The sequence below is a fragment of the Miniopterus natalensis genome, chromosome 15 (assembly GCF_054644295.1).
Source record: "Miniopterus natalensis isolate mMinNat1 chromosome 15, mMinNat1.hap1, whole genome shotgun sequence".
NCBI lineage: Eukaryota > Metazoa > Chordata > Mammalia > Chiroptera > Miniopteridae > Miniopterus > Miniopterus natalensis.
In genome coordinates, this window is record NC_142095.1 from 28,643,591 (window position 1) to 28,654,824 (window position 11,234).

Sequence of the window (11,234 nt, forward strand, 5' to 3'; positions counted from 1 at the left end):
GCATTTGTTACTTTCTGTGGTGTCAATAGTCCCACCATGGCCGACTTCATGCTACCACTTGAGGTCAGCAAATATGGAATTGGAGATTTGTGTCCAATCTGCTCTCGTGAGCTGGTTGGAGGTGGCCCTGGTCACCACTGGATGTGTCAGCACAGTCCAGTTATGTGTGGTCTGTGTCACCGATAATTAGCTCCACGTCAAGGAAGGGCCTTTGGCAGTCAGTAATCATGCTGTGCTTCTGTCTCTCCTCTGCAAGGTTGTTGAGAAAGAGCTTCGTGGCTAATAGTCAGCAGTAAAGTGTTTCCACCGCTGGGCGTTTCACCAGCTTCACATTAAAAAAGCCATTTTTTTTCTATGAAGTCTGTTCACATCCTTTGCCTAGTTTCACATCTTTTGCCTGTTTCTCTATTGATTTCCTTACCAATTCCTGAGTTTGCATCAGGCATGGAAATTAACCCAAACTGTTGTCCTGTTGTGACCATTTTCCAGTTTTCTATTGGTCCTTCAATGCTGTTTAACAGGACCTTGGCCATACACTTTGAATAATGTTTATGTAGTCAAAGTTTTCAAATTATTAATCTTTTGTTTATGGCCATTTTGAGATTAGAAGAAAATTCCTGTTTTCTTTCAGTACTTTTATGGCTTTATGTATTTATTTATCATTCATTTGGCAGATTATGAACAGGGCGGGAAAAGCCAAGTGCCTTACTGGAGTCCACACAGGGCATGGATAGTACCAGGGCTGAGATCAACCCTAGCCAGGCAGGGGAACGCAAAGCCTGTGTGCACTGTGTTCTCAGACATAATTTCTTAACCAGCAGCCTTTTCATGAGTTAACAGCCTCTCATGCGGTGGTCAGATATACTCGTGTGATGACAGGCACTCACTAAGCTCCGTCTCCTAGACCTGGCCCAGTGGCTCTTCACCTACTGCTCACGATTCTCTGCCCCATCCAGGCTCACCTGCCCTTCTGAGCCCCAGGTCCCTGCCGAAGGGCATCTTTCCCCAGATGTCCCCCGCATGGCCTCAGGTCCTCGCCATGGTTCTGATAGCGCCCTGCACACGGCTTCCATGGGCTGAGCACCCACTGCCACTGTCTAGCCCCCTCTTTGTGTACCTGCACCCCTTGCTGTTTCTGCTTTTCTGTCCTCCCAGCCATGCCTCACCCAGGTAACATTCCTACCCTCTTCCCACTGCTTTTCTTTTCACTGTTCACCTCCACAACACGAGGCTCTTCACTGCTGTGGCCATTGTGGTCTGGTGCAGAGGTTTCTTCCTTATGTTACCAGAACCCATGTTTGCAAATATTTCAGTTAGGAATGTATTCGCTAAACAGAGCACAATAGACCCCTAGGGTGTGTTTTGTATTTCTGTATTGTCACACCAATAGCGGTGACTGTTGCTGACCTCAATTTTGCAGCAAAATTATACATCAGAAACTCAGACTCTGGGTCTCTTTTTATCATCTTCCGAATGTTTAGTTTTCTCGTGTTTGACGCTCATAGTTGCAGGATGGCTGCCATGACCCCAACTATCAGAACCATATCCAGGTGGGAAAGTTAATGAAAAGGTCAAATCCTGAGACTTCTGCTTCTATTCTGTTGGTCTCAGCTGTGTCTCATGGGTAGCTAAAGCTGTAGGGAAGCCTAGGAGGTGAGTCATCTCTTTAATAGTGTCTGGAATAGAGCTAGCAAAGCAAGAAAGCGTTGGATGAGCCATTAGCCAGAAGGTAATAGGAAGCCACTCAAATTCAGCAGGAGAGGGGATCCGCTGTGTTTGTCCACAGGGCGTCTCCCAGAGCTCCAGGTAGGGAGCAGCTGGGTGTGGGAGGAACCTGGGACCAGAGACAGGAACACGGTCAGGAGCTTCCCTCTGCTGCCTGTCTTGCTCCTTTCTCCATGTCTACTTCTAGTTTTCGATTGTGACTCTGAGGACCAGCTTCCATTCCTTATGTGTTCCACGAGGCAGAACAAAGAAGGACACACACAAACCAAGAAACCCCAACCCAAGAGCAGTGGGGTGCCGACAGCTCTTGCCTTCACACATTTGCAGTCCAGGATTCTCTGCCCAGACCCGGACAGCCAGCTTTGGCTGTGGCGTGGGGCCACACTGTCACATGTGGCTGCCCTGTCCACGTGGACCGAGGGAGAAGCAGCACTTTCTGGAAAGGGGGTTTGAGCAGATAATTCAGTGACTGTCCCCATATGCCTCCATCCACCTAGGGGGCACTCAGCTCAGATGTCCACAGTACAGGATGGGCACCTACCTGGCCCTGGCTGTTTCCACCCATTGTACCAAGAGTACTGACTGTGTGCCTGTCCCACTCTGCTTCCATGGGGCTCCGACCTTCAACCAGTCTTGCCTCCCCACCATGGGAAGATAAAGCATGGTTCCATTCAGATTGCTGCCATTCAGCCTCGGTGCCATCCCCTCACATACGGAAGGCAGCAGGTGTGTGGGTTTGGGCCGGTGTACTGAGCGCCCTCCAGTTTCTAATGGGGCGTGTGGAAGCAGTGGCTGTCCCTTCTTCACGGTGCTAGGCAGAGTGACTCCTTGAGCAGAGGTCCCTGCTGGCTGTAACACACTCTCTTCTTCATCTCTGCAGAGCCAGACGGTGTGTCACAGGAAGGAGGAGGGTAAGTCTGCATGGGATGGTCTCTGTCATGCCTGGCGGTTGTCCTGGCTTCTTCTCTTTCCTGCCCCACACCACTCGATATATAGGATGGGGGTGAAGGTGTATGGGGTCAGGCTCTCTGGCTGGGCGAGGGAGGGTAAGAAGACCTTTGCTTCTGGGACAGACAGAGCTCCTCCTTGTAGCAGCAGGGTTTCTTGCCTGGCCTGGTCTTCTCTGGAGGGAGGTGGAGACGTGGGAAAAGGAAAGGATCCTGGGGGAAGTGATCGATGGAGCAGAGCCCATGAACCCGTTCTTTCTAATTCACCTTGCCTGTGGTTTAGGCCATGGACCTTTGCCTGTTCCCAATGTATAGCAAGTTCACCCCGAACCTATGTGACTGTGGCAGGTTTGGAATATCACTCGTTTTGGGGGGCTCTGGTGTGCTGGGGTGTGTGTGCACGTGAGTGTGTGAGTGTGTAATGGAGTGCAGGTGCTAGCATGTAAAGGCAGGCCATACGACAGGGCGGTGCTCTTGCTTGGAGACCTTGACCAGCTTCTTATGAAACTGGCCCCTTTTACTCCACCCTGCCTCCCCTGTCCTATCCCTAGAGCTACCCTCTGCCTTTTCTTGCAATCCCACAGTCTCCTCCCATGTCCTGCCTTGAGGCTCCACATTTCTTTCCCAGTCTTGCAACCAGTTCAGAGAGGCACTGTTCCTATGGCCCTGAGCTTCCCAGGGTAGGGGCTGGATATGTGCCATGTGCTTCGCCAAGCACTTCAGGTTCCTGGTCTCATTACCTGATCCCCATGGTTTCAATGTGGGATGGGCATTAACATCCTCATTTGTGAGGTGAGGACGCTGAGGCCGAGAGAGGTTCAAGGACTGGCCAAGGGGAGCTCAGCTAGAGAGGGGCAGGGCTGGCCTGTGAACTCTGCTCCTTCTGCCTCCAGATCCCGTGGCTGTGACCACCACTCCATCCCACCTGTTGCTGGGATGGATGACTAGAGGGCTCACTTTTTCCGACTAGTGCCCACATGCAGTCCCACCTTTTCTCTAAGTCTCAGATGGGTCCTGGGCATTGGAGGCACTAAATGCTCCTTCTCCTCAGGGAGCTGTGGACACAGAGAAGGGCTCTTCCAAGGGAGGCAGGCCCTCATTTTCTTCCCCGGTGTCCAAGGCTGAGAACAGATTTGCAGCCCTCTCCATTGATCAGATTGTAGCTCCTTAATTGTGCCTGGCCACCTGAACCTGGGTGAAGGAAACTACGGCCTGAAGGCAGAAGGGTGTGCAGTGAGAAGCAGGTCTCCCTACTCCTAGGCTGCTGAGCTCCACCTCCAGAAGGTGTGCTCAGTCGGTCTGGAGCGGGATCTGAGAATCTGCGTTTCTAGTGAGTTGCCAGGTGCAGCCGGTGCTGTGGCTCACACTGGGAGAACCAATGCTCCAGAACAGTTGGTTCTCAGGCTTGGCTGTTTGCTAGAAGATCTGGGAGTTTACAAAATAAATATTAAGGCCTGGGGCCCACCCTCAGAGACTCTGATGAAATTAGCTTGGGATGGGGCCCAGGTGATTCAGACATACAGCCAAGTTGGAGTTGACCACCCTCCACTGTGACTTTCTTGAGTGTTTTCTTCTGTGTCCCCGGCACCCAGCACTGGCCTGTTCACACCCATGTTACTTGTCAGTAAATGTCCCTTGAGTGCATCAAAGGGCTGGTCCAGCTCTAACTGGAAGGTCTCCCCTCTCTCTCCCCACTGGACCAGAAGAGCTGTTCTCCGTGCTCCCTGTCTCACCCTGGATAGGCCCTTGGTAGCATTTTCCTTGTAATTCCTAATTGTGTTACACTCTGGGTCGGTACTTCTTAAGGTGTGTTCTGTGGCTCATCTCTATCAGCATCATCTGGGCAAGTTAAAATGGAGATTGCAGAGCCATTCCCCAGACCTATGGAACCAGGCTCTGGAGGGTGGGGCCAGGGAATGTATGTGGCTTTTGAACCCTGTGATCCAGATGTTACTGCAACTGAGGGAGAGCACCTGATCTCAACAGTAAAGTTGAAGAGAGCATGGACCCATCTATCCTGTGCACTATTTTATCCCCTTAAAGGGGACAGAATATGACATAGCTTTGGGAAGAGGGCGTCAGGTGGCGCCAGTATTGGCTGGAGTTGGCAGTGACAGGGCCTGGGAGCTTGGATCAGAATGGAGTCAGGGAACAAGCTGCTGCCAGGACTCAAGTGCCTGACAAAAGCCTGGAGCCCCGAGTTTTTTCTGGGAGCAGGAGTGAGCCCAGATCTCAGAGGTCCAGGCTGGAAGGGAAGGGAATCCTGAATGTGGGCAGGGGTCTGAGGTGGTGGTGCCCAGTAACAGTTTGTGACCCAGGGATGGACACTGGGACAGTGTCCCTGAGCTCACGGGCAGGAGCCCAAGCACACGGGGTGAGCATGAGCCAGGTGGGTGCAGTGGGGCTTTGGGAACACAGGTTCTGGGCACCAGACTGACCTTGTTGATTGCCGTGTGCTGCAGAGCTGGAGGACTCCTTGGACGAACGGGAGAAAGTTCTGGAAGCTCCGAAGGGAAAACGCAACTTGCTGAAGCGAATCAAGCGAGCTCTGCATCACACCATTCCAGACAGAAGGGTAAGCAAGGGGGTAAAGAAAGTAAGTTCTTAAACTGACAGGGCACGATCGTTCCTTCCATTCTAAGCTTGTTCGTCTTATTTGTTCAAGCAGGGGCACCTTTGGTGTCTAGGAATATAAACCCACGAGGTTTCTGCCCCCAGGTCTCCGTGGCAGTGTGGTCGCTTTGCTCTGTTTCCTCCAATGGTCACTTGAGGTGCCCCCTGTTTCCTGACCTCTCCGTGCTCTCTGCTCATTGGTTACTTTCTTCTGGGTCTCTATTTCTGACAAAGGGAATTGAATTGGCTCAGTCTGGCCTCTGGGTGTGTCCCTTGGGCTCAGTGTCCATCATCGGTGGCACACGTGGCCACACACACTCAGCAGGTGGCTGTGGATGAGCAGGGCCTGAAAGCTCTGTGTGGTACAGATTGGGATTTGAGTGCTGTCGCTCCCTCGTGCCCGTGTTTAACCAGAGCATGCATATTAGCGTTCAAGGCAGCAATGGAATCTGTTATTTAATAAAAGCACACCTGGTCACTAAAGGAGCCGGGAATCCTGTCCTTGAAAATACTATCTGTGTGGACTAAGATGAGAACAAAAACGGGCTCCTAGTTTACTTTAGTGGCGCTGCTCTAATCTTTGACTCTTTTCAGCTCCTGCTGAAGCTGACGCTGGCCCTAAGTTCAGGCTTGATTAGAACATTTCTCTCTAACCTTGAATGAACCCTCATGCTGGACTTAGATGCCTCCCAAGCCGGAGCTCCCGCGGGCTCTGGGTAGATGTGAAAAGCCCAAGCAGCTTTCAGTAGGTCTCAGAGGGGACCTGGCATTTGTTTTTCGCAGTAGTTTTTCAAACGTTGTTAGGCAGAGAGGACAAGGTGTCTGGCATAAGGATAGTGCCTGGGGGACAAAAAGGAACAAGGCAGGGTCTCCGGTGCTGGATTCAGTCTGCTGGTGGAAAGGCACGGCCCGGCTGAGCCCCGGCGCTGTGGTTGGGGCATTGTGCACAGCCCCTATCTGTCCTCTTGCTGTGCGAGTTTTGCGGGGCTCCCAGGCCCTAAACCAGCGCACTTTCAGCAGCGGGTGAAGCTGCTGCTGGCCCTGCTCTCACACTCATCTCCCCCTGGCCCTGGGAGCGCCTGGCACTGACCACAGTGGCTCCCGGGCCAGCAGCAGGTTTAGAGGCTTAGGGAAGGGGCTGCAGGGGAGCCCTGTCTCCAAAGGGGATCTTCTGTCTCTCTAGGATGCGAGGGTAATGCCCACTGTGACTCTGAGCTACCACGAGAAGGTACAGCCGGTGAGGAGGGAAGAGAAGTCTCCTCGTTTTCTGAGTCCGAGGGAAAAGCTGGTCAGGAAAGCCCCCGGCGGAGAGGAGGCGGAACAGAACAAGGCCTCAGTGGCCCAGCCAGGGAGGAAGGTTTCAGGTAAGCTGGGGAGAGGGCTTGCCCAGGGGCTGTCACCTGGGAGGGCCTGGCTTTGTTTGCACATGAGGTGGGTGGCTGTAAGGGTGAGATGGTTGGGTCCTCACGGTGACTCAGGCTGAAGATTTCTGTGGGGGAAACAGAGTCAGGGCTGGGGTGGGGTGGGGTGGGCACCTGGGTCCCTGATGTTTGCAGAGGAGAGCCAGCCAGAGCTTGTGGGCAGCGGAACTCTCCTGCTGAGATCTGCTCTTTCCTGGGCAGCTTAGCTCTGCACAGCTTTGCTGACTCTGACTGTGGGTGAACTTCGTGCTCAGAGGGAGCAGCTCCCCGGGTGCCTGGCTCTGTGGCCCAGGCCTGGGAGCTGGCTGCAGGCAGAGGCGGACAGCAGTCAATGGACACTCTGTTCTGACCAGGGGTTGGTGAGTGGCTGGGCCAGTTCTGCCTGAGGATGAATCCTTCCTTAGCTCAGCCCTGTTCCTTGCCTGGGGTCTCAGCTGCTTCTTTGCCCCTGAGGCACACTTCAAGGGAAGGCCGGGTGGTTCTTGTGGAAGATTCAAGGAGGTGGGCAAGGACCGTCCAGTCTCTGTCCTCAAGGAACTTCAGGAGCAAGGGAACTTGTCTTCCTAATTTCAGGAGCCTCCCCAGTGCTAACAGCCATCCGTAAGCTCACGGACATTTACTTGGACAAGTACAAAATGGGTGTTTTATGTGTAAAAGGGATGACATTTTATGTAAAAGTGTCCAAAAGATAACACAACAGTTGGTAGGCGAAGATGGTAAAATTGTATCCAAATAGGGGATACTCTGTCCTGTGGAGTTCAAATTTTTGGCCTTAACGTTTCTAAGGAAAGGACAGTTGTTAGTCTTGCACAGAAATCGCAGAAGAAGGGTATTAGTCCTGGTTGCTAAGCAGCCTTTCACACTTCAGTTTAAGTTCTCAGCCCTGTGCCTCTAATGCTCACTCATTCACTCATTCATTGAGTGCTGTTTACTGAGGTTGATGTGTGCCAGGACCTGCCACCTTAGCTAGGAAACCAGTGGGGACTAGTGATGGGATGGAGCCAAATACAGGGTGGTGGGAGCTCTGAGGAGAGAGGGGACAGGCAGTTAGGGAAGGTGATGGAAGCCCCTCCTAGTCCCCGCTTCCAAGAGAAGGGAAAGGCGTCCTGCTCTTCTAGGTGCCACCCTCCCCTGGAGCCCTGGCCCTGTAGCCCTGAAGCAAGAGTGAGAGTCCACCCCCCAACCCCACCTCTCTTCTTTCCCTGGTCCTGAGGTCCTGCCTTCTCCAGCGCAGGTCACTGTGAGGTGACACTGTTTTCATAGCACTTTGTAGACCTCCTTGCCAGCACTTGCCCACAAGCTCTCTCTCTAGGGACCACGCGGAGCTGTATAAATGCTCACCTCCTGTCTCTGCTCACACTGTGCTGCTTTTGTTTTGGGGCAAAGCTGTGGGATGTAGAAAGGCAGTGGCAAGAGGCCTAGATTTGGGGCGACCAACATCCTGGGTTTGTATCTGCCTCTCGCTTCCATGGAATCGTGGCCCTTGATCGAGGCTCTGAATCTCTGGAGGCTCAGTAAAGTTGGGAAACAGTCCTCTCTGAAGGCGTCTGGGCTAAAGGACGTTGTAGGTAAAGTGCTCAGCTGGTGTCTGTGCCTCGCACTGCAGCTTTTATTGTTATTAATTCCTCTCAGCACGTTTGTCTTCCCCTCCTCTTCACTTCACACTTTCCTGGAAGGTCCATTCTGAGTAACCGAGCTCTCTGAGATCAGTGTCTTTCAGCGTTTGACCCTGAACCACATACAGTAAGAAAGTCATTGTACACTGTTACTCAGTCCACATAGGCTTCGTCAACAGTCTTTACTCCAACTCCCTGTGATGAACTTTATCTCCTCTCTCTGTGAAAGAGAAATGCTGATTTTGGATCCCTCTCGCTCCAATGAGTCCTGATGCCATTGGAAAATGAGGGCTGTGCCTAACTGCCTGCCTTTAGCACTGAAGCCACAGGCCTAGTCCCAGGAGGAAAGTGTGGATCTTCATGGCCCATGTGGTCCTCTGGGGACTTCTGGTGACCACAGGGTCTTCCTGCAAAGCTGAGGAAGGGGTGTGGATAATGTGTGGGGGGAGGTGGAGAGTAAGGGAGTGAGTGGCAGACCCACTGGGCTCCTCTTTAGATCTGCTGACTCCTATGTGTCTCCTGGAATGATGACATGGCCCTGGAATACCAGCCACTCTCCTGGTCTCTGATAAAACTGTGGGCCCCTGCCCTGAATCTGGCCGGCCGTGGAACACATTCCTAAGTTGGCTACTTTGGTATCTTACAACAGAGTGACCTATCCATTTCCGGTGTGTCGGGGCCTCTTTCCGTATCCGCTCTGGCGTGAGAAGCCAGATGGGCATTCACTGAACCTCATTCTTGTCTTTGTTTCTAGTCAAAAGCCGAGAGAGCCTTCTGGTCACCAAAGAGGTCCAGTCAAAGACCTCGACCCAACACAAGGCATTGCCATCCAACCTGGGAGAACCCCCCGTGTTAATTCCACATTACTATGGCATCAATGACCCTGGCCGCGCCCAGGTGCCCACCCTTAGGGTGACCACTAGAGCCCAGGGCAATTTCAGGACCCCAGATTCTCAAGTGCCTTTGATCAGGTGAGCCGCCGACTCTGCACTGTCACTGGGTTCGTGCTTCGGCTCCGGGCCTCAGGCAGCTCTGTTCTGGGCTCCCCACAGGCTTCTCCAGGAAGGAGAGGGGCAGAGACAAGTGAGGGGCTGAGGCGGTTGGGGGGCAATGAATTGGAGATGCCTCAGGTAGGGTCCAACCGGAGCTCCCAAAAGAGACTGAGGTCCTTTGCTCCCAGCAAGACAAACGTCCACTCTCCTGACTCACGTCTTCCCCAAGCCCAGGTTACCACACTGGAAGGACTGGGTACACAAGTCCAAAGAGAGGAGCTGGCTTGGCTGCTACACTCTAGGGAGACTTTTGGTTGCCTCCTGGGCCCAAGGGAGGGAGTGGGAAGGCTCTGGGAAAACCTAACATGCTTGTCATTAGTGAAGTGTGCCTTTGAAAGTTTTCCTTTCCATGCTTCATCTCTCCTCCTCCATGTCACTGTGGTCCCATTCAGTTCTGAACAGAACTTGAAGAGAGATTCTGGGCAGCGTGCAGCTCCCAAGCCTCCGCGAGCTCCAGCCAGGTTACGACCCCAGTCAGAGGACAACTGGGACTTGTCAGACAAAGATCCTTTGGAGGGGAGCTCCCGGGCTCCTTACCACGGCTCACGTACCCGGCCTTATACTGGTGAGTGGTCTGGGCCAGTGGGGTAGCCCTTCTGCAGCCCAGATTCCTCCAGGTCCTAGAAATGCCCTTTGAGTTCCTTTGGGTTTTCTGATTGGACAGCTCATCATTGTGCCTTGGGGAGAACAGTCCTCCTTTCCCATTCCTGGAATGGCAGAGATATGGGGAGCAAGATAGAATTTGAGTGACGTTTATTGTAGCCCTTGTTTTGTCATTGAATTGTTCAACTCTTGGAGGTTGTGGGGAGCCCACTCCTACCTCCCCTCTTCCAGGTACTGAACTGACAGTGACTAAACCAGGTGACCAGGTACACCGAGATCAAAGCCTTGCTCTGTTATTGGTGACAGGGCCCAGTGATGCCTAAGGCATCAGCTTCCTGACAGAGCTGGATTGATTCCTGAGGCCAGGTGGGGCCTCCCTCTGGATTTGCAGCCTCCCAAATCCAGATCTTGCCCATATTTGCCATGCTCTGGGTCTGCAGAGAAGACCCTAAGCTGGTGGCTTAAACAGGCAGCTGTGGGGACAGTCCAGCTGCTTTCCAAACCCAGTCACTGGTGGGGGGAGAGGGTCTGAGAGAAAAAGGAAGTCAGCATTCCTGACCCTCTCCCAGCTGAAACATGGCCCAGGGGGTGTTGCAGTGACTCTGCTTGGCTAGTTCTGTGGGTAGGAGAGGGTAGGAAAGTGTAGGGAGACACTGAGAGGGTGTTCCTGTTAAGCTTGGCTAACCCTGGGGGTAGAGCAGCGATTCCCTCCCCCAGCCCATGAGGTAAGGCGTCTGCATAACTGCACCCACCCTTACAGATGTGGAAGCTAAGCCGCTGAGACCTTCAGTTACTCGTTCAAGATCACAGAACCGTGTCATGGAGAATTGATTCTGGGTTATGTCTTTGAAGCTAATGTGCTGGAGTTATTGTTTGTTTTGTTATTTGTAGAATACTTTTTGCCCAGAAAGAACTGCCTTTAGCCATTCCCCAGCAGGGAGTGTATCTGCAGGGCCTCTTACGCTGCTTCAGTTCATTAGCGCAGGACCAAGGGCTTGTGGTCACCGGGCTAACTATCACCACAGTTTCCACTAGGTTCAGCGACAACGAACATTTTGACAAATCTAGTTTCCTGTAACACACAGTCTACCAAACATAAGTTTTTGTAACAAAAGAATAGGAGAAGGTGTGGTTTCCCTGCCAACCTTGAGACAGAGGATGACAGCCTCTGAGATTGACAATGAACCCTCACAGCAGGCTGCCTCGGATCTCCCCAGGTCATCTTTGGGCCACATTACTCCTTTTGGTTTTACAGGA

The 11,234-nt window shown here is 52.7% G+C and overlaps 1 long non-coding RNA gene across 2 annotated transcripts; it reads right to left on the bottom strand.

Annotated features, from left to right (window-relative positions):
- Nucleotides 1-3,991: 3,991 nt before the first annotated feature.
- LOC107546399 (uncharacterized) lies at nucleotides 3,992-10,907 on the bottom strand. 2 transcript variants are annotated; one of them, XR_015715706.1, is made up of 3 exons: nucleotides 9,926-10,907; nucleotides 5,111-5,220; nucleotides 3,992-4,097 (listed from the first exon to the last, which is right to left on the bottom strand). It is a non-coding gene; the product is annotated as an uncharacterized LOC107546399 (long non-coding RNA). The 2 variants fall into 2 exon arrangements; XR_015715707.1 differs by lacking the exon at nucleotides 9,926-10,907 and adding an exon at nucleotides 8,048-9,325.
- Nucleotides 10,908-11,234: the final 327 nt, after the last annotated feature.